The sequence below is a fragment of the Amblyraja radiata genome, chromosome 13 (assembly GCF_010909765.2).
Source record: "Amblyraja radiata isolate CabotCenter1 chromosome 13, sAmbRad1.1.pri, whole genome shotgun sequence".
Taxonomy (NCBI): Eukaryota; Metazoa; Chordata; class Chondrichthyes; order Rajiformes; family Rajidae; genus Amblyraja; species Amblyraja radiata.
The window spans coordinates 56,699,307-56,717,224 of record NC_045968.1 but is presented as its reverse complement, the minus strand read 5'-3'; the positions used below and the strand labels follow the sequence as shown (position 1 = coordinate 56,717,224).

The 17,918-nt window shown below is 42.9% G+C and overlaps 1 pseudogene; it reads right to left on the bottom strand.

The window, feature by feature from the left end:
* Positions 1-493: 493 nt before the first annotated feature.
* Positions 494-602, bottom strand: LOC116980213 (annotated as a pseudogene).
* Positions 603-17,918: the final 17,316 nt, after the last annotated feature.

Genomic DNA, 17,918 nt, shown 5'->3' with positions numbered 1-17,918 from the left:
GGCAAAGTTACTGACATGAGGAACTGAGTTAATGGTGAACCCCAAATAATCCCTTTAGTTTGAAGGCTTTAATTTTGATTTAATTGGATGGATAATGATCCTAGTTTCCAAATAATTGTTAAGTGGCTGTTACCGTTTGTTCAGCCCGTCCTAAGTTTCCACACAATTAGTATGTCATCCAAAGAAGCCATTACCATTGTGTGGCTGGTTGTCATATTTTGTAAATAACCTAGGTGCTAATGTAAACACATTAGGTAGTGCTCTATACTGCTAGAGCTGAGCCATCCAATTAGATAAAAATAACGTCCGTGGTCACCTGTTATGGGTACTGAAATTGTAAGCATCCTTTGAATCAATGCTTGCCATTTTCGTTCTTAAAACGAATATACTTAACAATAGAAAAGGTTTCTGTTCTTAAAACGAATATATCGTTTTATTTATTTTTCACTTTAAAAAAAAAAAAAAAGTTTTAATCTTTTTTATTTATTTATTTATTTATTTGATTTTATAATATATGGTCCCTAGATAAGGGACATATCAGACATTTAAACTGATAAGAACAGATATTATACTTGATCTTAGCCAAAAAGCCGAGATCTGATCTATGATTGATGCGTCAAGCGCCATATCCTATTTTGTTAGGAAGGGAATGCGTAGATAATAATTCTTCCCTTGCAATGCAGCTAAAACCCCATCTGTTGCTGATGTCCAGTGTCTGTATCCCATATGACATATTTGGTAATTGGTGATTATGTCTGGATACGAGTAGATCGGCATCTGGTGTTCCATATCGTGTAGAAACATCAGCAAATACTATAGCCCAATATCCATTTGGTGTTCTCCTCCAAATTCCTCTCTCGATATATCATCTCGACTAGAAGATTATGTGTTGTAAAATTCTATTGTGTATCCCCGGATACTGTTTAAGATATGAGTGTCAAAAAGTTATTTATTCGATGTCTTCTCGCACCAACCTCCTTGCTTCCTTCTGGTTTTACTGTTTTCTTCTGGATCCCCGAGGCCGTGTGTTGTGGGTGTACACATCTTCCAGCATAGGGGCGATACCTTTGAGGATGATGTTTGGACGTTTAGATGAGCTCCAGTTTGGCTTCATTGTCCAACTCCTTGACCTTCTAGATAGGTCACCCCCAAATAAAAAGATTTTGCTAGGAGGTTTCGGGTTTACACAGGCCCGCGTCAATCCCGGTTGGATGTAACCAGATGCATAAATTGATTAGTACATTCAGGGATTTACAATCCCTGGTGGCAAGTGACAGCTATGGTGTCAGCTAATGTTTGCCCCTGCAGTAGATAGAAAACATATGGTCTATGCTGGCTTCTAACCTGGTTTGTAGATCTTTCCCAGTTAGCTTTACTCACAGCTGTACTGTTGTTCCCCCTGAAACATAGACAGACAGTCCCGTGTGACGTCCCAGATGGGAATGGAATTTGTTTTAAATTTTTGGACTGCTAAATCCTTCAGTCACAACATAAGTATTCCTGTATTTCTATCAGGAAAGGACCAATAATGCACTCTATGTACTTTGTGACTTAGAAAAGGCATCACCTCATTGTTACAGCTCTTACATCTGTTTACCTGTCCAGGGTTTGCCCTAGACTTGACCCCAGCACTCTTGTGACAGAAGAGTCTACTGGGGAGAGAGAAGCATGATTATAGCCCTATAGAAAAGGTGCTGCTTCCTTCTCCCTGAGTCTGTCTTTTCCTCAAACACTTCCCTGTAATAGTAGAAGTGAAATACAGCCCTGTATAAGGTGCTGCTATGGGACTTACCCACTGGAGGATTTCTTCTTGGACCTGCATCGCTGCAAAACGGTATGTTCTCGCAGGTGCAGGCCCTGCAGTGCCAATGCGGTGCAGTGTACACGGCCACTGTGCCGCCGGTATCCCCGTTGGCCTGCGGTGCTCCAAAGCGCGGTGCAGTGCTCACAGCACTGAGCCGCCCGTACTGCCGTTAGCCTGCGGTGCTCCAACGCGGTTCAGTCCCTCGGGGAACTGGCCGCTTGCAAACCGCAGGTATGGCAGTTTTAACGCGGTGCAGTGCTTCCCACACTGTGCCGCTCCTTCTCCTTGGGCCTGCGGTGCTCCAACGCGGTGCAGTCCTCTCGGGGAGCTGGCCGCTCGCAGCCGCAGGTCTGGCAGTTTTAACGCGGTGCAGTGCTTCCCGCACTGTGCCGCTCCATCTCCACTTGGGCCTGGGGTGCTTCAACGCGGTCCAGTCCTCTCGGGGAACTGGCCGCTCGCGACCCAGGCCCAGCGGCTCCAACGCGTACTCGGTGCTCTCGGGCACTGACCGCTTGCCGCTATTTTAAGTGCTGTGGAAAAAACCCAGCACCTTCCAGCCCCTCGGACCCATGTAGTATAGGTCCGTGGGGCTGTTGTCCGAGCCGTCGGAATGACAGCTCCAGAATGCTCCACCGCTGTCGGCGTTCTGCTGGAGCTGAGGTCGGCACCGGCTCCCGTTTAAGGGAGATAGTGGTGCCCCCGGCCGTTGCTGGCTGCCTGCAGTTCTGCAGACTCTCCCCAGCCAGTTTTCATCAGCCTGCCTGTAAAAAAGGTAAGTCAAGAAACTAAGTTCTCCTACCTTACTTGTTGCAGGTTCAACCGTGCCGTTTGGGAGGAACGTCCTCCCCTCGTAATGACTTGTTCACAATGCGTGTAGCGATAATGACACACGTGCGTAGTGGCGGGTTCTTCATGTAGTCACTCACGTGACTCCGAAGTAAAATCATAATCAAAGCCAGGCATTACACGCTCAAGCATGCATGCACAACTCCCAGATATACATTAATATTAAAATTATAAAACCATTATTGACCAGAAACTGGACCAACCAGAAAATTACTGTGGCAACAAGATAGGTTTATGGGCCGATAGTCCTGGGCTGAGGAACTCAAATCCTAACTTCCAAAATCCTTTCCAATATGAAAGACAACTCAAAAAGCTGCGAATGTTTTTTATTTATTTATTTTTGAAATTTGGGCACCACGGGCAATTCGGTTTTTATGATTGGGAAGGTGGTGATAAGCTGCTTTCTTGAACCATTACACTGTATTTGATGAAAGTGCTCCCACCATAATGCAGCGGAAGGAAATTCCAGGAGATCGGTGACTTTCCATTTACCTGGAAGAGTGCAACTCCAATTACAGACAAGAAGTTTAACATCATACAAGACAACATAACTCATTGGCACTAAACACCCTCATCACTCACTTGATTGGCCAAACCACCCACAACTGGTGCTAAAACACCATCAAAAACCCAACCACACTTTGGTAAATCTGACCACTGCTTTCAAGCAGAAACTGAAATGGGAGGATCCAGTAAGAAAATCGTGCAATGCTAGTCCAAGGAAACAGAGGGTTACCTTTCACGACTGTTTTGAGTTGGTCCGTATTCAATGAATCTGTAACTAATTTAGATGAAAATGCCACTGCTCTCACATACTTTATCAGCAAGTGTGTCGAAGACTGTGTATCAAAGAAGATGATGCATGTATTCCCCCAGCTGGAAACCAAGGATGAGGGTGAATATGTCAAAGACTAGAACGCAGATCTTTGAGTTAAGAGGGGGAAAGTTTAAAGGAGAAGTGGTAGGTACATGGAACACATTGGCAGAAGTGGTGGTAATTGTCCTCTACACATTATTTTGGAAATTCAAAGAATAACTTAACAGAAATTGTAAATAGCCCAGAAAACTATTTTCCAATAGAGCCAACTACTGGCACATCTGGGAATTACTAGCTGACAAAGCAACTAAAGCTGTATGTCAGACCTCAAGATTTATTAGTAAGAAAATGCTAAAGAGTAATGCTAAATCTATACAAATTAGTATTAGGCTGAAAAGATGAATGCCTTTCTTTACAACCATGATGAAGACTCAGACAAGATTAACCAAAATAATCCAAAATAAAGTGAAGCTTACATCATGTGAAGAAATGAATATTATTTTGATTTAATTCAAGGTTTAAAACACCTATGCATTTTTGTAAACTACTTCATCACTCAGAGTATTGAGTGTTGAAATGACAAAGTTGGGAGGTCATATTGCAGTTTTATAAGATGTTGGTGAGGCCATATTTAGAGTATTGTGTTTAGTTTTGGGCACCTTGTTATAGGAAAGATGTTGCCAAGATGGAAAGAGTGCAGAGAAGATTTATGAGGATCTTGCCAGGACTTGAGTGTTTGAGTTATAGGGAGAGGCTGAGCAGGCTAGGTCTTTATTCCTTGGAGCGCAGGATGATGGGAAGTGATCTTATAGAGATGCATAAAATCACGAGAGGAATTGATTGGGTAAACGCACAGTCTCATGCCCAGAGTAGGGGAATCGAGAACCAGAGGCCATAAATTTAAGATGAGGGGGGAAATATTTAATAAGAACCTGAGGGGTAACTTTCTGACACAGTGGGTGTATGGAACGAGCTGCTGGAGAAGGTAATTGAAGCAGGTACTGTCGCAATGTTTAAGAAACATTTAGGCAGGTACATGGATAGGATAGGTTTAGAGGGATATAGGCCAAACACAGACAGGTGGAACTAGTGTAGATGGGTCATGTTGGTCGGTGTGGGCAAGTTGGGCCGAAGGGCATGTTTCAACGTATGATTCCATGAATCTATGACTCTACTTCCAGTCATACATGTGTATTAAGTTTAAGATTAGCCACCAAAAAAACAAAGAGAGGTTAGGATAATTTCTTGAATTATTACTGGAAAAGATTAAAAGTTCATATTATAGGAGACAAAACTAGTCTTGTTTTACTTATTTTGACTATTTCAATTCAATAAAAGTCAATATATTATCAGGGCACTGAGTACTTTAGTTAACTGGAGTTTTAAGTGAATAATTATAAATTCTACTGCGTGCTAAAATGACAAAGAATGACCTATTCTTAGTTTGAACATGTCCCCAAAGTATAGAAAGACTTTCTCTGTTTCTACTGAAATGAAGTCTAGAAGCTGCCAACTGCAATTTTCATGTTTCAAAAATTACAATATTGACCCTGAGGTTGCACAAATTCAAAGCATGCCATTCTGCATTCCAGTCAAGGCATTTGTAAAAGAATTTCAGTTCACAAAGGTTTCCTGAAGTGTTTCAATATTTTACTCAACGTCTAATCATTATACTGTAAAAATATAAATTATGAAGTACTTGTACAAAGTGATGTATCAAGTGTCAGCTCCTACTGTTTAGCCAACATAAAATCATACAAAACAGTTGTATCATCATCAGCACTTGGGGAAAAAATCACAAACCTTTCCAATAGTAAGATCCTGCAAATGAGCCACATTGGTATGATCTGAACTTACCAGTAATAAATAAGTATAATTTAACTTTTAACAGATGCGCTATCCCAAAATTGGAAATGTATATTCATCTTCACCAAATCTAAATTTTGGAACTTTTCACCACTGGACTGTAGTAGTTCAAGCTCACAACTCACCACTACATCCAGCAGTACAATTAGGGAATGCAAATACATCTGAAACTTACCAGCAACAATGGAAATTATTTTTTATAACTTACATATTGATCTGAATAAGGGCATGAAAATATTTCCTCAGAAACCAAAATTATAACAAATAATTTATACTGCAAGCCTATACAGATTCTACATTAAAAATATGCTGTCATTAATTGATGAAAAAATAAGTGACATTTGTAAAAATGTATAGAGTTGCCCTGATGGTGTCTTTTGCTCATTTCTTCTTTGCAATTCTGAATATACCTACTCAGCTACATATATATATACTAGAAAATAAATATTGATAAGGAGTTCCATACTTCTTTAAAAGATAAACAGTTAAAAGGAATAACGACCAGCTCTCTGGTTTCTTATATCAATTTATCAACTATGTTTAGAGTCGTAGGGTTATACAGTGTAGAAACAGGCCCTTCAGCCCAACTTGCTTACACCGACCAACATGTCTCATTTACACTGTTCCACCTTCCTGCGTTTGGCCCATATCCCTCCAAACCTGTCTTACTTATGTTTCTGTCTAATTGTTTCTTAAACGCTGCAATAGTCCCAGCCTCAACTACCTCCTCTGGAAGCTCGTTCTATACACCCACCATCCTTTGTGTGAAAAAGATACCCCTCAGATTCCTATTAAATCTTTCCCCCCTCACCTTAAACCTCGTTGGTTCTCGATTCCCCTACTTTGGACAAGAGACTCTGTGCGCCTAACCGATCTATTCCTCTCATGATTTTATACACCACTAAAAGATCAGCACTCATCCACCTGCACTCCAAGGAACAGTCACAGCCTACTCAACCTCTCCCCATAGCTCAGACCCTCAAGTCCTGGCAACATCCTCATAAATCCTCTTTGTACCCTTTCCAAATTGACAACATTTTCCTGTAATATGGTGCATAGAACTGAACACAATACTCTCAGGAGACGCCAGCAATGGCTGCCTCGCCAACATTCTGTCTGTCCCTTCCTTCTTTGTTGTTTATTTGTATGTGTTAAATGTATGTTTTTAGTGTTCTTTAGCTTGTTTTATGTGGGGGGTGGGGGGGGAGCTGGAGGAAACTTTTTCTAATCTCTTACCTCGACGGAGATGCAATTTTTGTTCCGTATCGTATCTCCTTACGCACTGCGGCCTGACATGGAGGAGTTGGTGGCCTTTGCTGGAGACCTCCACTGCGGGAGCCTGTGGACCTACCCTCTCAGAGCATGCGATCCCTGTCAGGGGTTGACTTTAGGGCTCCAAACGCAGGTGCCTGCTGACTTTAACATCGCGGAACTCGCGATCTCTGGTTAGAGACCGACTTTGGGAACTCCAAGCTGCAGGAGCTTCGACCGCCCTGACACGGGAGCCTCGATCACCCCGACGCGGGAGCCTCGACGGCCCCAACGCGGGGGCTTCGATCGCCTCGACCACGGGAGAATAAAAGAGGAAGAAGACTGGCCTTTATTGCCTTCCATCACAGTGAGAAATGTGGGGAATCCGCTGTGCTGGATGTTTATGTTAATTTTTATGTAGTTGTGTGTCTTGTTGCTTTTTTTAAATATGGCTGTAAGGTAATTCGAATTTCACTGTACCTTAATTGGTGCATGTGACAATAAACTGACCTTGAAATGCAGCCCCCAATGTCTTATATAACTGCAATATGACCTCCCAACCTCCATACTCAATACTCTGACTGATAAATGCCAATATGCCAAAAGCCTATTTGCCCACCTCATCTAACTTCCTTCAAGGAACTATGTACCTGCACTCCTAGGTCCCTCTGCTCTACAACACTTGTGGCACGGTGGCGCAGCGGTAGAGTTGCTGCCTTACGGCGCTTGCAGTGCTGAAGAACCAGGTTCAATCCCCTCTACGGGTGCTGTCAGTACGGAGTTTGCACATTCTTCCCATGACCATATGGGTTTTTTCCGAGATCTTTGGTTTCCTCCCACACTCCAAAGACTTACAGGTTTGTAGGTTAATTGGCTTGGTATAAGTGTAAATTGTCCCGAGTGTGTGTAGGATAGTGTTCGTGTGTGGGGATTGCTGGTCGGTGCGGACTCGGTTGGCAGAAGGGCCTGTTTCCGCGCTGTATCTCTAAACTAAACTAAACTTTGGTAACTCCCCAGAACCCTACCAATCACTGTGTAGGAACTAAATGCAACACCTCACATTTCTCTGTATTCCATCAACCATTCCTTGGCACACTTGGCCAACTGATCAAGATCCTGCTGAAATTTTTAACATCCATCTTCACTATCTGCAATACCACCCACTTTTGGATCATCTGCAAACGTGCTAATCTTACCATGTACGTTCTTATCCAAATCATTGATACAGAAGACAAACAATAATGAGCCCAACACCAAACCCTGAGGTACACCACAAGTCACAGGCCTCCAGTCCAAGCAGCAACCTTCCACCATCACCCTCTGCTTCCTTCCTTTGTTTAAGTAGCAAATGTTGACGATATATTGGCTTGAAAATGTCGCGAAATTACTAAGTGGAATACTGTATCATTACATACAGTTGATGCTGAAGCACCCCGAGGCTAATAACTATATTTCACACTTTAGTTCCAACAATAGATTTTGTAAATAGTTTGTCTTGCAATTTGTCAGGGAAGAATAATGATACAGAATAATATCAATTCAAAGTATTCTATCCATCGAACAACTATACATAACATTCATATTTCCCATGTTTCATTCAATAGTCAACATCACATATAATCTGAGCCATGCCATTTTTAGCTTCCAATTCTTCTCCCTTACATGACCTATGTTACAGAAATGGGTGCATGATTCACTGGCCCATATTTGGCAAATGTGAAGACAGCAAAATTGTCAGTGTTTACCGTCAATAATCCGTGGAACAGACAGAAACTTCCGAAATACTCATATGTGCTGTTAAACGTAGAAATAATGTCAATGATCAGTACACCTCCAGAAGGGTGCTGATTTCCAATCTTCTCCAGCATCATCTTGTGAAATCCAGTATCTGGCAAGAACTACAGGTATTTACAAACTATTTTTTGAAAATCTCCTGAAAATATTATAATCTGCGATTGAGTCTTGAATGGGGCATTGGGCCACAATTGCTTCTTTGCAACCACTCTGATCCTAAAAAGTAATTTGCTGTGGATTTTAATTGTCTTACATAAGTATCTCAATGTTCAACAATACTTTCCCATACATTGGATTTCAAATTTCACCTAAATTTTGTGTTCATTATATCATAGGCTTCCAAAAAAGAAAATGATTCTTTTCACGTTATCTTTTAGAATTCTTCATTCTGACTGACTGTTGAACCATCATTATAGCTAGAAACCATCACACCCTTTAAACTATTGGTGAAAATGAGAACAAATTAATATGGGAAGTACACAATGCATAAGTAAATTAAATGTCCCCTGGGCTGGATTCTGCATTCGTTTTTGTCCTTTAAGAAAGCTGATCACAAAAATCCAGTGACATCTAACGTGAAATTTCTGTTTTGCATAGTGCACATTTTCAGACAGTAGTTCAAAGGGGATTGTTGGTATCCAGCAATAATGAAGATATCGATATAAATACAGTGCCCTCCATAATGTTTATTTATTTGCCTCTGTACTGGGGAGGGAATGACAAATTGGGAGTATAAAGATGGAGTGAGTACAGGAAAAGTTACAAAAGACTCTCGAATTAATGGGAAGGAAAGTTCGAGAAGGGATAAGAGAGTAAGGTCAGGGCCAATTGCGAGTGGTGCGAGAGGGGAGGTGAATACGGAGGACAAAGTGTTCTATATGAATGCGCGAAGAAATAAAGTGGACGAGCTTGAGGCTCAGTTAGAATTTGGCAAGTATGATGTTGTGGGAATCACAGAGACATGGCTGCAAGAGGGCCAAGGGCTGGGAACTGAATATTCAAAGGTATACCTCCTATCGGAAAGACAGACAGGTGGGCAGAGGGGATGGGGTAGCTCTGTTGGTGAAGAATGAAATTCAGTCCCTTGCAAGGGGTGACATTGAACCAGGAGATGTCGAGTCAGTATGGATAGAACTAAGGCACTGTAAGGGTAAAAAGACCCTAATGGGACTTATCCCCAGGACCCCAAGCAGTAGCCTGGATATAGGGTGCAAGTTGAATCAGGAGTTAAAATTGGCATGTAGTAAAGGTAATGCTGTGGTTGTTATGGGAGATTTCAACATGCAGGTAGACTGGGAAAATCAGGTTGGTACTGGACCCCAAGAAAGGGAGTTTGTGGAGTGCCTCCGTGATGGATTCTGAGAGCAGCTTGTATTGGAGCCTACCTGGGAGAAGGCAAATCTGGATTTAGTGTTATGTAATGAACCGGATTTGATAAAGGAACTTGAGGTTAAGGAGCCAATAGGAGTTAATGACCATAATATGGTCGTTTAATCTCCAATTGAAGGGAGAAGGGTAAATCGGAGGTGTCAGTGTTACAGTTGAATAAAGGGGACTATGGAGCCATGAGGGAGGAGCAGGCCAAAGTTGACTGGAAAGATACCCTAGCAATGATGACAGTGGAACAACAATGGCAGGTATTTCTGGGAATAATACAGAAGGTGCATGATCAGTTCATTCCAAAGAGGAGGAAAGATTCCAATGGGAGTAAGGGGCGACCGTGGCTGCCAAGGGAAGTCAGGGACAGTATAAAAATTAAAGAGAAGTACAACGTAGCAGAGATGAGCGTATAGCAAGAGGATTTGGTAATGTTTAAAGAGCAACAGAAGATAACTAAAAAGGCAATACGGGGAGAAAAGATGAGGTACGAAGTTAAGCTAACCAAGAATATAAAGGAATATAAAAGCTTCTTTAGGTGTGTGAAGAGGAAAAAATTAGTTAAGACCAAAGTTGGACCCTTGAAGACTGAAAAAGGTGTATTTATTATGGGGAACAAGAAAATGGCAGATGAGTTGAACAGGTACTTTGGATCCATCTTCACTAAGGAGGACACAAACAATCTTCCTGATATACTAGTGGCCAGATGATCTGGGGTGACGGAGGAAATGAAGGAAATCCACATTAGGCAGGAAATGGTGTTGGGTAGACTGATGGGACTGAAGGCTAATAAATCCCCAGGGCCTGATGGTCTGCATCCCAGGGTACTTAAGGAAGTGGCTCCAGAAATCGTGGATGCATTGGTGATAATTTTCCAATGTTCTATAAACTCAGGATCAGTTCCTGTGGATTGGAGGGTAGCTAATGTTATCCCACTTTTTAAGAAAGCCGGGAGAGAGAAAACAGGGAATTATAGACCAGTTAGCCTGACATCAGTGGTGGGGAAGATGCTGGAGTCAATTATAAAAGATGAAATAGCCGCACATTTGGATAGCAGTAACAGGATCGGTCCAAGTCAGCATGGATTTACGAAGGGGAAATCATGCTTGACTAATCTTCTGGAATTGTTTGAGGATGTAACTCGGAAAATGGACAAGGGAGAGCCAGTGGATGTAGTGTACCTGGACTTTCAGAAAACATTTGATAAGGTCACACATAGGAGATTTGTGGGCAAAATTAGGACACATGGTATTGGGGGTAGAGTGCTGACATGGATAGAAAATTGGTTGGCAGACAAGAAACATAGAGTAGGGATTAACGGGTCCCTTTCAGAATGGCAGGCAGTGACTAGTGGGGTACCGCAAGGCTAGGTGCTGGGACCGCAGCTATTTACAATATACATCAATGATTTAGATGAAGGGATTCAAAGTAACATTAGCAAATTTGCAGATGACACAAAGCTGGGTTGCAGTGTGAACTGTGAGGAGGATGCTATGAGAATGCAGGGTGACTTGGACAGGTTGGGGGAGTGGTCAGATGCATGGCAGATTAAGTTTAATGTGGATAAATGTGAGGTTATCCACTTTGGTAGCAAAAACTGTAAGACAGATTACTATCTAAATAGTGTCAAGTTGGGAAAAGGGGGAGTACAATGGGATCTGGGGGTCCTTGTTCATCAGTCAATGAAAGTAAGCATGCAGGTATAGCAGGTAGTGAAGAAAGCGAATGGCATGTTGGCCTTTATAACAAGAGGAGTTAAGTATAGGAGGAAAGAGGTCCTTCTGTAGTTGTATAGGGCCCTAGTGAGACCACACCTGGAGTATTGTGTGCAGTTTTGGTCCCTTAAGTTGAGGAACACCATTCTTGCTATTGAGGGTGTGCAGCGTAGGTTTACAAGGTTAATTCCCGGGATGGCGGAACTGTCGTATACTAAGAGAAAGAGCGGCTGGGCTTGTATACTCCGGAGTTTGGAAGGATGAGAGGGGATCTTATTGAAACATATAAGATTATTAAGGGTTTGGGCACGGTAGAGGCAGGAAACATGTTCCCGGTGTAGGGGAAGTCCAGAACCAGGGCCACAGTTTAATAATAAGGGGTAAGGCAAGGGGAGATGAGGAAACTCTTTTTCTCACAGAGAGTTGTGAGTCTGTGGAATTCTCTGCCACAGAGGTCGGTGGAGGTCAGTACTCTGGATACTTTCAAGAGAGAGCTAGATGGGACTCTTAAAGATAGCGGAGTCAGGGGATATGGGGAGAAGGCAGGAACGGGGTACAGATTGGGGATGATCAGCCATGATCACATTAATTGGCGGTGCTGGCTCGAAGGGCCGAATATCCTACTCATGCACCTATTGTCTATTGTCTATTGTAATCCACAATTTGAGATTTGTAATAGAAAAAATCACTAAATCCACTGTATCAAAGTTGCAGACCAGGGTGGAGAAAGGGTAGATGGGAGTTTAATCCGAGCAGAAGTGAGGAGTTGCACTTTGGAATATCGATTGTAAGGAAAAAGTGTACAGCATTAATGCATAGTGGGATCTTGGAGTCTGTGTCCCTAGCTTCTGAAAGTGGCAACACAGGTAGTCATACCAGACAAAGAAGGTGTGTGGTATGCTCGGCTTCATTGGTCGGGACGTGGCGTGTAAGAGTCAAGAAGTCGTCTTGCATCATTATAGCATTTTGGTTAGACAACTTTTGGAGTATCGTGTGCAGCTCTGGTTACCTCCATTATAGGACGGATCTGAAGGCTTTGCAGGGAGTGCAGAAGAGGTTTACCAGAATACTGCCTGGTTTAGGCTACAAGAGGTTAGACAAACCTAGAGCAATTACAGGAACAGGCCCTTCAGCCCACAATGTCTGTGTCAAACATGATGCCAAGACCATCACTTATCTCCCTGCACATAACCTTATCCCTCCATCCCCTGCGCATTCATATTGCTATTGTTTTCAAAAGTCGTTTAAATGCCATTAACGTACATGCTGCAACCACCACCCCTGGAGGCACATTCTAGGCACTCTTCACCCCCTGTAAAAGAAAGCGCCCTGCTCCTTTAAACTTTGCCCCTCTCACCTTAAAGCTATGCCCTCTAGTATGATTTTTCCATCCTAGGAAAAAGATTCTGACTGTCAACCCACTCTATGCCTCTCAATTTTAAATACTTCCATCAGGTCTCCTCACAACTCTAGCACTGCAGGGAAAACAATCTAAATCTGTCCAACCTCTCCCAGTAGCTAGTACCCCCTTATCCAGGCATCATTCTGGTAAACCTCCTCTGCAGCCTTTCCAAAGCTTCTACATTCGTCCTGTAATGCGGTGACCAGAACTGCACACAATATTTGAAATGTGGCCTAACTAAAGCTGCATTGTGACTTTCTGATTCCTATACTCAATGCTCCGACCTATGAAGGAAGCATACAACATGCCTTCTTTACCACTCTAACTACATGCGTTGCCACTTCCATTAGGGAGTTATGGACTTGAACCCCAAGATCTCTCGGTAGATCATGCCATTAATTGTATATTTTCCACTTCCATTTGACCTCCCAAAGTGCCACCTCACTCTTGCTTGGATTAAACTCCATCTGCCATTTCCCCACCCATTTCTATAGGTGATTTATATTCTGCTGTGTACTTTGACAGTCTTCCTCACAGTCCGCACCCTAACTTACTAACTAACCCATCTACATTTATGTCCAAATCATTTGTGTATATACAGGGTATATATATATCACAAACAGCAGCAATCCAAGCACAAATCCCTGTAGAACTCCACTGGTCATCCACCTACAGCCTCAAATATTGTCCTTCCACCACAACCCTCTGTCTTCTATCAGTACGCCAGTTCTGAAACCATATGACCAAGCCACTATTAATCACATGCATCTTAATCTTCTATATCATCTTACCATGGGATACTTGATCAAATGCCTTACTAAAATCCATGTAGACAACATCCACCGTCCTACCAATATACATCACTTCTTCAAAAAACTCAATCAAGTTAGTCAGATACAACCTGCAGCATACAAAGTCAGGCTGACTGTCCCTATTTACCCCATTCTCTTCCAAATGGGAGTAAACCCTATCCTGAAGAATCCACTCCAATAGTTTCCCTTCCTCTGACCTGAGGCTCAACAGCCTATAACTCACTGGATTCTCTCTAATTCCCTTCTTAAATAAAGGAACAAAATTAGCTACTCTCCAGTCCTCCGGTACCTCGTTTGTAGCTAGAGAAGATGCAAAGATCGACATCAACGCTGACACATCTTGCCTCTCTCAATAATCTGGGGTAAATCCCATCAGGATCAGAAACTTGGATTGTTTTCACTGGAATGTCGGAGGTTAAGGGAAGACGGATAGTAGCATATACAATCATGAGAGGTATACATTAGGTAGATTGTCAATGGGTTTTTCCCAGAGTGGAAGTATCAAAGATCAGAGGACAAGCTTTAAGGTAAAGGGCAAGTTTTTTTTATACAGAGTGGTGTGCCTTGAACACACTGACAGGGATGGTGGTGGAATTAGATGCAATAGTGCCATTTAAGAAACTTTTAAAAAGGTACATTGAATGGTGGGTATGGAAATAGGCACAGGGCATGGAGGGATAGGGATCACATATAGGCAGAGGTAGACACAAAATACTGGAGTAACTCTGGAGAGAAGGAAATGCTGCCTGTCCTGCTGAGTTACTCCAGCATTTTGTGTCTGGATGTAAACCAGCATCTACAATTCTTTCCCACACATATAGCCAGAGATTAGTTTAGCACAGACACTGGCTATCGGGCCTGTTCCTGTACTGTACCCTTCTACATTGTCCAAAACTGGTTGAACAACCAATTAGACTGATCATTCTAAATGTTAGCAAACCAGCAAGTTAACCAGCGTTTTTCCTTCCTTCTCCCCCCCCCCCCCACCCCCCATCAGTCTGAAGATGGGTTTCGGCCCGAAACGTCGCCTATTTCCTTCGCTCCATAGATGCTGCTGCACCCGCTGAGTATCCCCAGCAATTTTGTGTACCTTCAGTTAAAAAAAACTTTTTTTTTTAAGTGTTAAATTAGGATTTACACGTACACAAAATTTAGGTGGACTTTGACATCCAAACTATTCAAAAATATTTTATTTTAAAATCCATTGATTTTTGCGATATTCATGAGAATTAAAATCCATTCAAGTAGATAAACTCAGCAAACTCAGTTGGTTGAATTATTTTCCGGGAACTCAGCTAATGCCCCTTACGATCTGAAGTACTGGTGTTCGTTTTAAATGGAATCACTGACTCTAAATAACAGGTTTATAAACAACTATAGAAACCGTAATTGTCAAGTAAAACCATGCTTTTATTCCTCAGAAGTAGGGGAGGGGGGGGGTATACGGGAGGGGGGGGGTGTATGGGAGGGTGTGTGTTCGGAAGAGGGGGTGTAAGGGAGGGGGGATGAGGGAGGGGGCTCACCGGTTTCCAGCCCCGGCTCCGACCGCACTCACCGGCTCCAGGACCTGGCTCCCAACTCACTAAGCGGCTCCCTCCCCAGCGCTTGTTGCGCTCACAGCCCCCGCCGGCGGACACAGCCCACCCCCGCCCGTGAACACAGCCAGCCCCGCCCGCGAACACAGCCAGCCCCCGCCCACGAACACAGCCAGCCCCCGCCCACGTAACACAGCCAGACCCAGCGGAACACAGCCCACACTCTGCTCCTTCAGCTTTATTCTTGGCGCCGGTGGGCGGGTGGCTTCTGGACGGGCGGCTTCTGGACATGCTCACGGACTCAGCCCGGCCCCTGGGCTTTATTCTCCTCGCCCCGGTGATTGACAGCAGGTGCCGGAAGGGCGTCACTGTCCCGGCGAATAACAGAACAATAACTTTTATAATATTTCACCGATCTGAACAAAGCTTGGTGCGCTTGGAGCAGAGGAGAACGGTGAGTAACGTGGCGAATAAATCCCAGCGATATAGGGTACCGTTTTCGCGCAAATTAAAAAACAACACAAACTAGAAGAGGACAAGATGAGAGTTTTAGTAATAGTGTAGATAAAAGGTAGATGGAAAGATGGAAAAATGGAAAGAAGGAAGGAAAGAAGGAAAGATGGAAAGAAAGAAAGATGGAAAGGAAAAATGGAAAGAAAGATGGAAGGATGGATAGATGGAAGAATGGAAAGATGGATAGGAGGGAGGGAGGGAGGGAGGGAGGGAGGGAGGGAGGGAGGGAGGGAGGGAGGGAGGGAGGAAGGAAGGAAGGAAGGAAGGAAGGAAGGAAGGAAGGAAGGAAGGAAGGAAGGAAGGAAGGAAGGAAGGAAGGAAGGAAGGAAGGAAGGAAGGAAGGAAGGAAGGAAGGAATGCGAATATAATATAGAAAGAATAGTTAGAAGATGTGTACAATCGGTCGGAAGAAGGGTCTCAAACCGAAACGTCACCTATTCCTTCGTTCCATAGATGCTGCCTCACCCGCTGAGTTTCTCCAGCATTTTTGTCTACCTTTGTGTACAATGTGAAATGCTTTCATGCATTGTTGTACCAGCCACTGCTGTTTCTAGAGTATATTGACTGCCTGCCATAAAATAAGTTTTGTCGAGACCAAGTGTAGACTCGGCAATGGTTTCACCGAACACTTGTGCAAGGCCCACTGGATCTCCTGGTTGCTAACCATTTTAACTCCCCTTCTCATTCCCATACTGACCTTTCTGTCCTGTGCCTGCTCCATTACCGCACGCAAACTGAAGAAACAGCACCTCGTATTCTGCTTCGGTAGCTTACAATCTAATGGTATGAACATTGAATTCTCCAATTTTAGGTAATTATAAACCCCCTATGCCCCATCTGGAAGTGCACCGATTCTCCCCTCCCCCTCCACCTATATTCCTTCGCTCCATAGATGCTGAGGAAGGGTTTCGGCCCGAAACGTCGCCTATTTCCTTCGCTCCATAGATGCTGCTGCACCCGCTGAGTTTCCCCAGCAATTTTGTGTACCACCTATATTCCTTCCTCTGTCTTCTTCTATCCTTATCTCACACCTTTTTGTCTTTTCATCTATGGCTTTTGTCCAACCATCTGCCTATCAACCCCCCTCCCGCACCTATATCCACCAATCACTCACCAGGCTTTGTGTTCAAAAGGGAACTGCAGATGCTGGAATATCGAAGGTACACAAAATTGCTGGGGAAACTCAGCGGGTGCAGCAGCATCTATGGAGCGAAGGAAATAGGCGACGTTTCGGGCCGAAACCCTTCTTCAGACTCACCAGGCTTTGTTCTGCTCCCTCCTCTCTTCCACCCATTACCCCACCCCCACCCATCCAACAATCAGTCTGAAGGCTCTCCATGTTCTCCGGAATGTTGCCTGACCCACCTGTGTTTAGTTTTGTTAATAGATTTTTTACTTGTTGCTTGACTTGACAAGAGTCTTTCGAGCAATGTTGAGAATTGGTTTAGGATGTCACTGCTCAGGAGACTGGCAGGACAGTAATTAACTGTGAGGATGAGATCAGGCTCAGATTATTTTATTGACATATATACCAGGGTGTAATTAAATTGTTTACTTTTACTTTACTTTATTAATTTATTGAACATGTTAAAAAATACAAACACAAATAAACTTGTAAGCAATAAAAAAATAAGAAAATAAAACACAAAGGAAAACAAACAAATAAGTAACTCAAATAATACAAATAATATCGTTCATGTTCAAAAGAGGTAAGAAGAAGTTCGAAAACTTTTCTGGCCCTACTCTTCCTTTCTATACATTTTCATGGAAAAACAGAATAATGGGAACAAATGGACCCAAAATCTGTTGAACAGTCCACAAACAAGAAATAATCAAAGAAAAGAAGATCACTGGTCCAGCTCATAACCATTCAATCTTTTGTTTCTGAAGAGTGTTTTTAGTTTGAATAGAGTCTTACATGTTTTCAGCTCATCATGGCAGTTATTCCAAAGACTAACACCCTTTGCTGTAACACAAATTGTTTGCATCAAACTCAGAGTAAACAGTATACCTGAGAATGATTAATATAACTGACGATACAATTAAATAATGAATGTTAAATAAATCTGAAGTAGTACAATAAAATGCCAAATAATTGCAGAATAACCAAATGGGGGTGGAGGGGGGGAGAGGTAATTGGTTCAGAAGCCTGAGAGCACTGGGAAATAAACTGTTAAATCGGGATT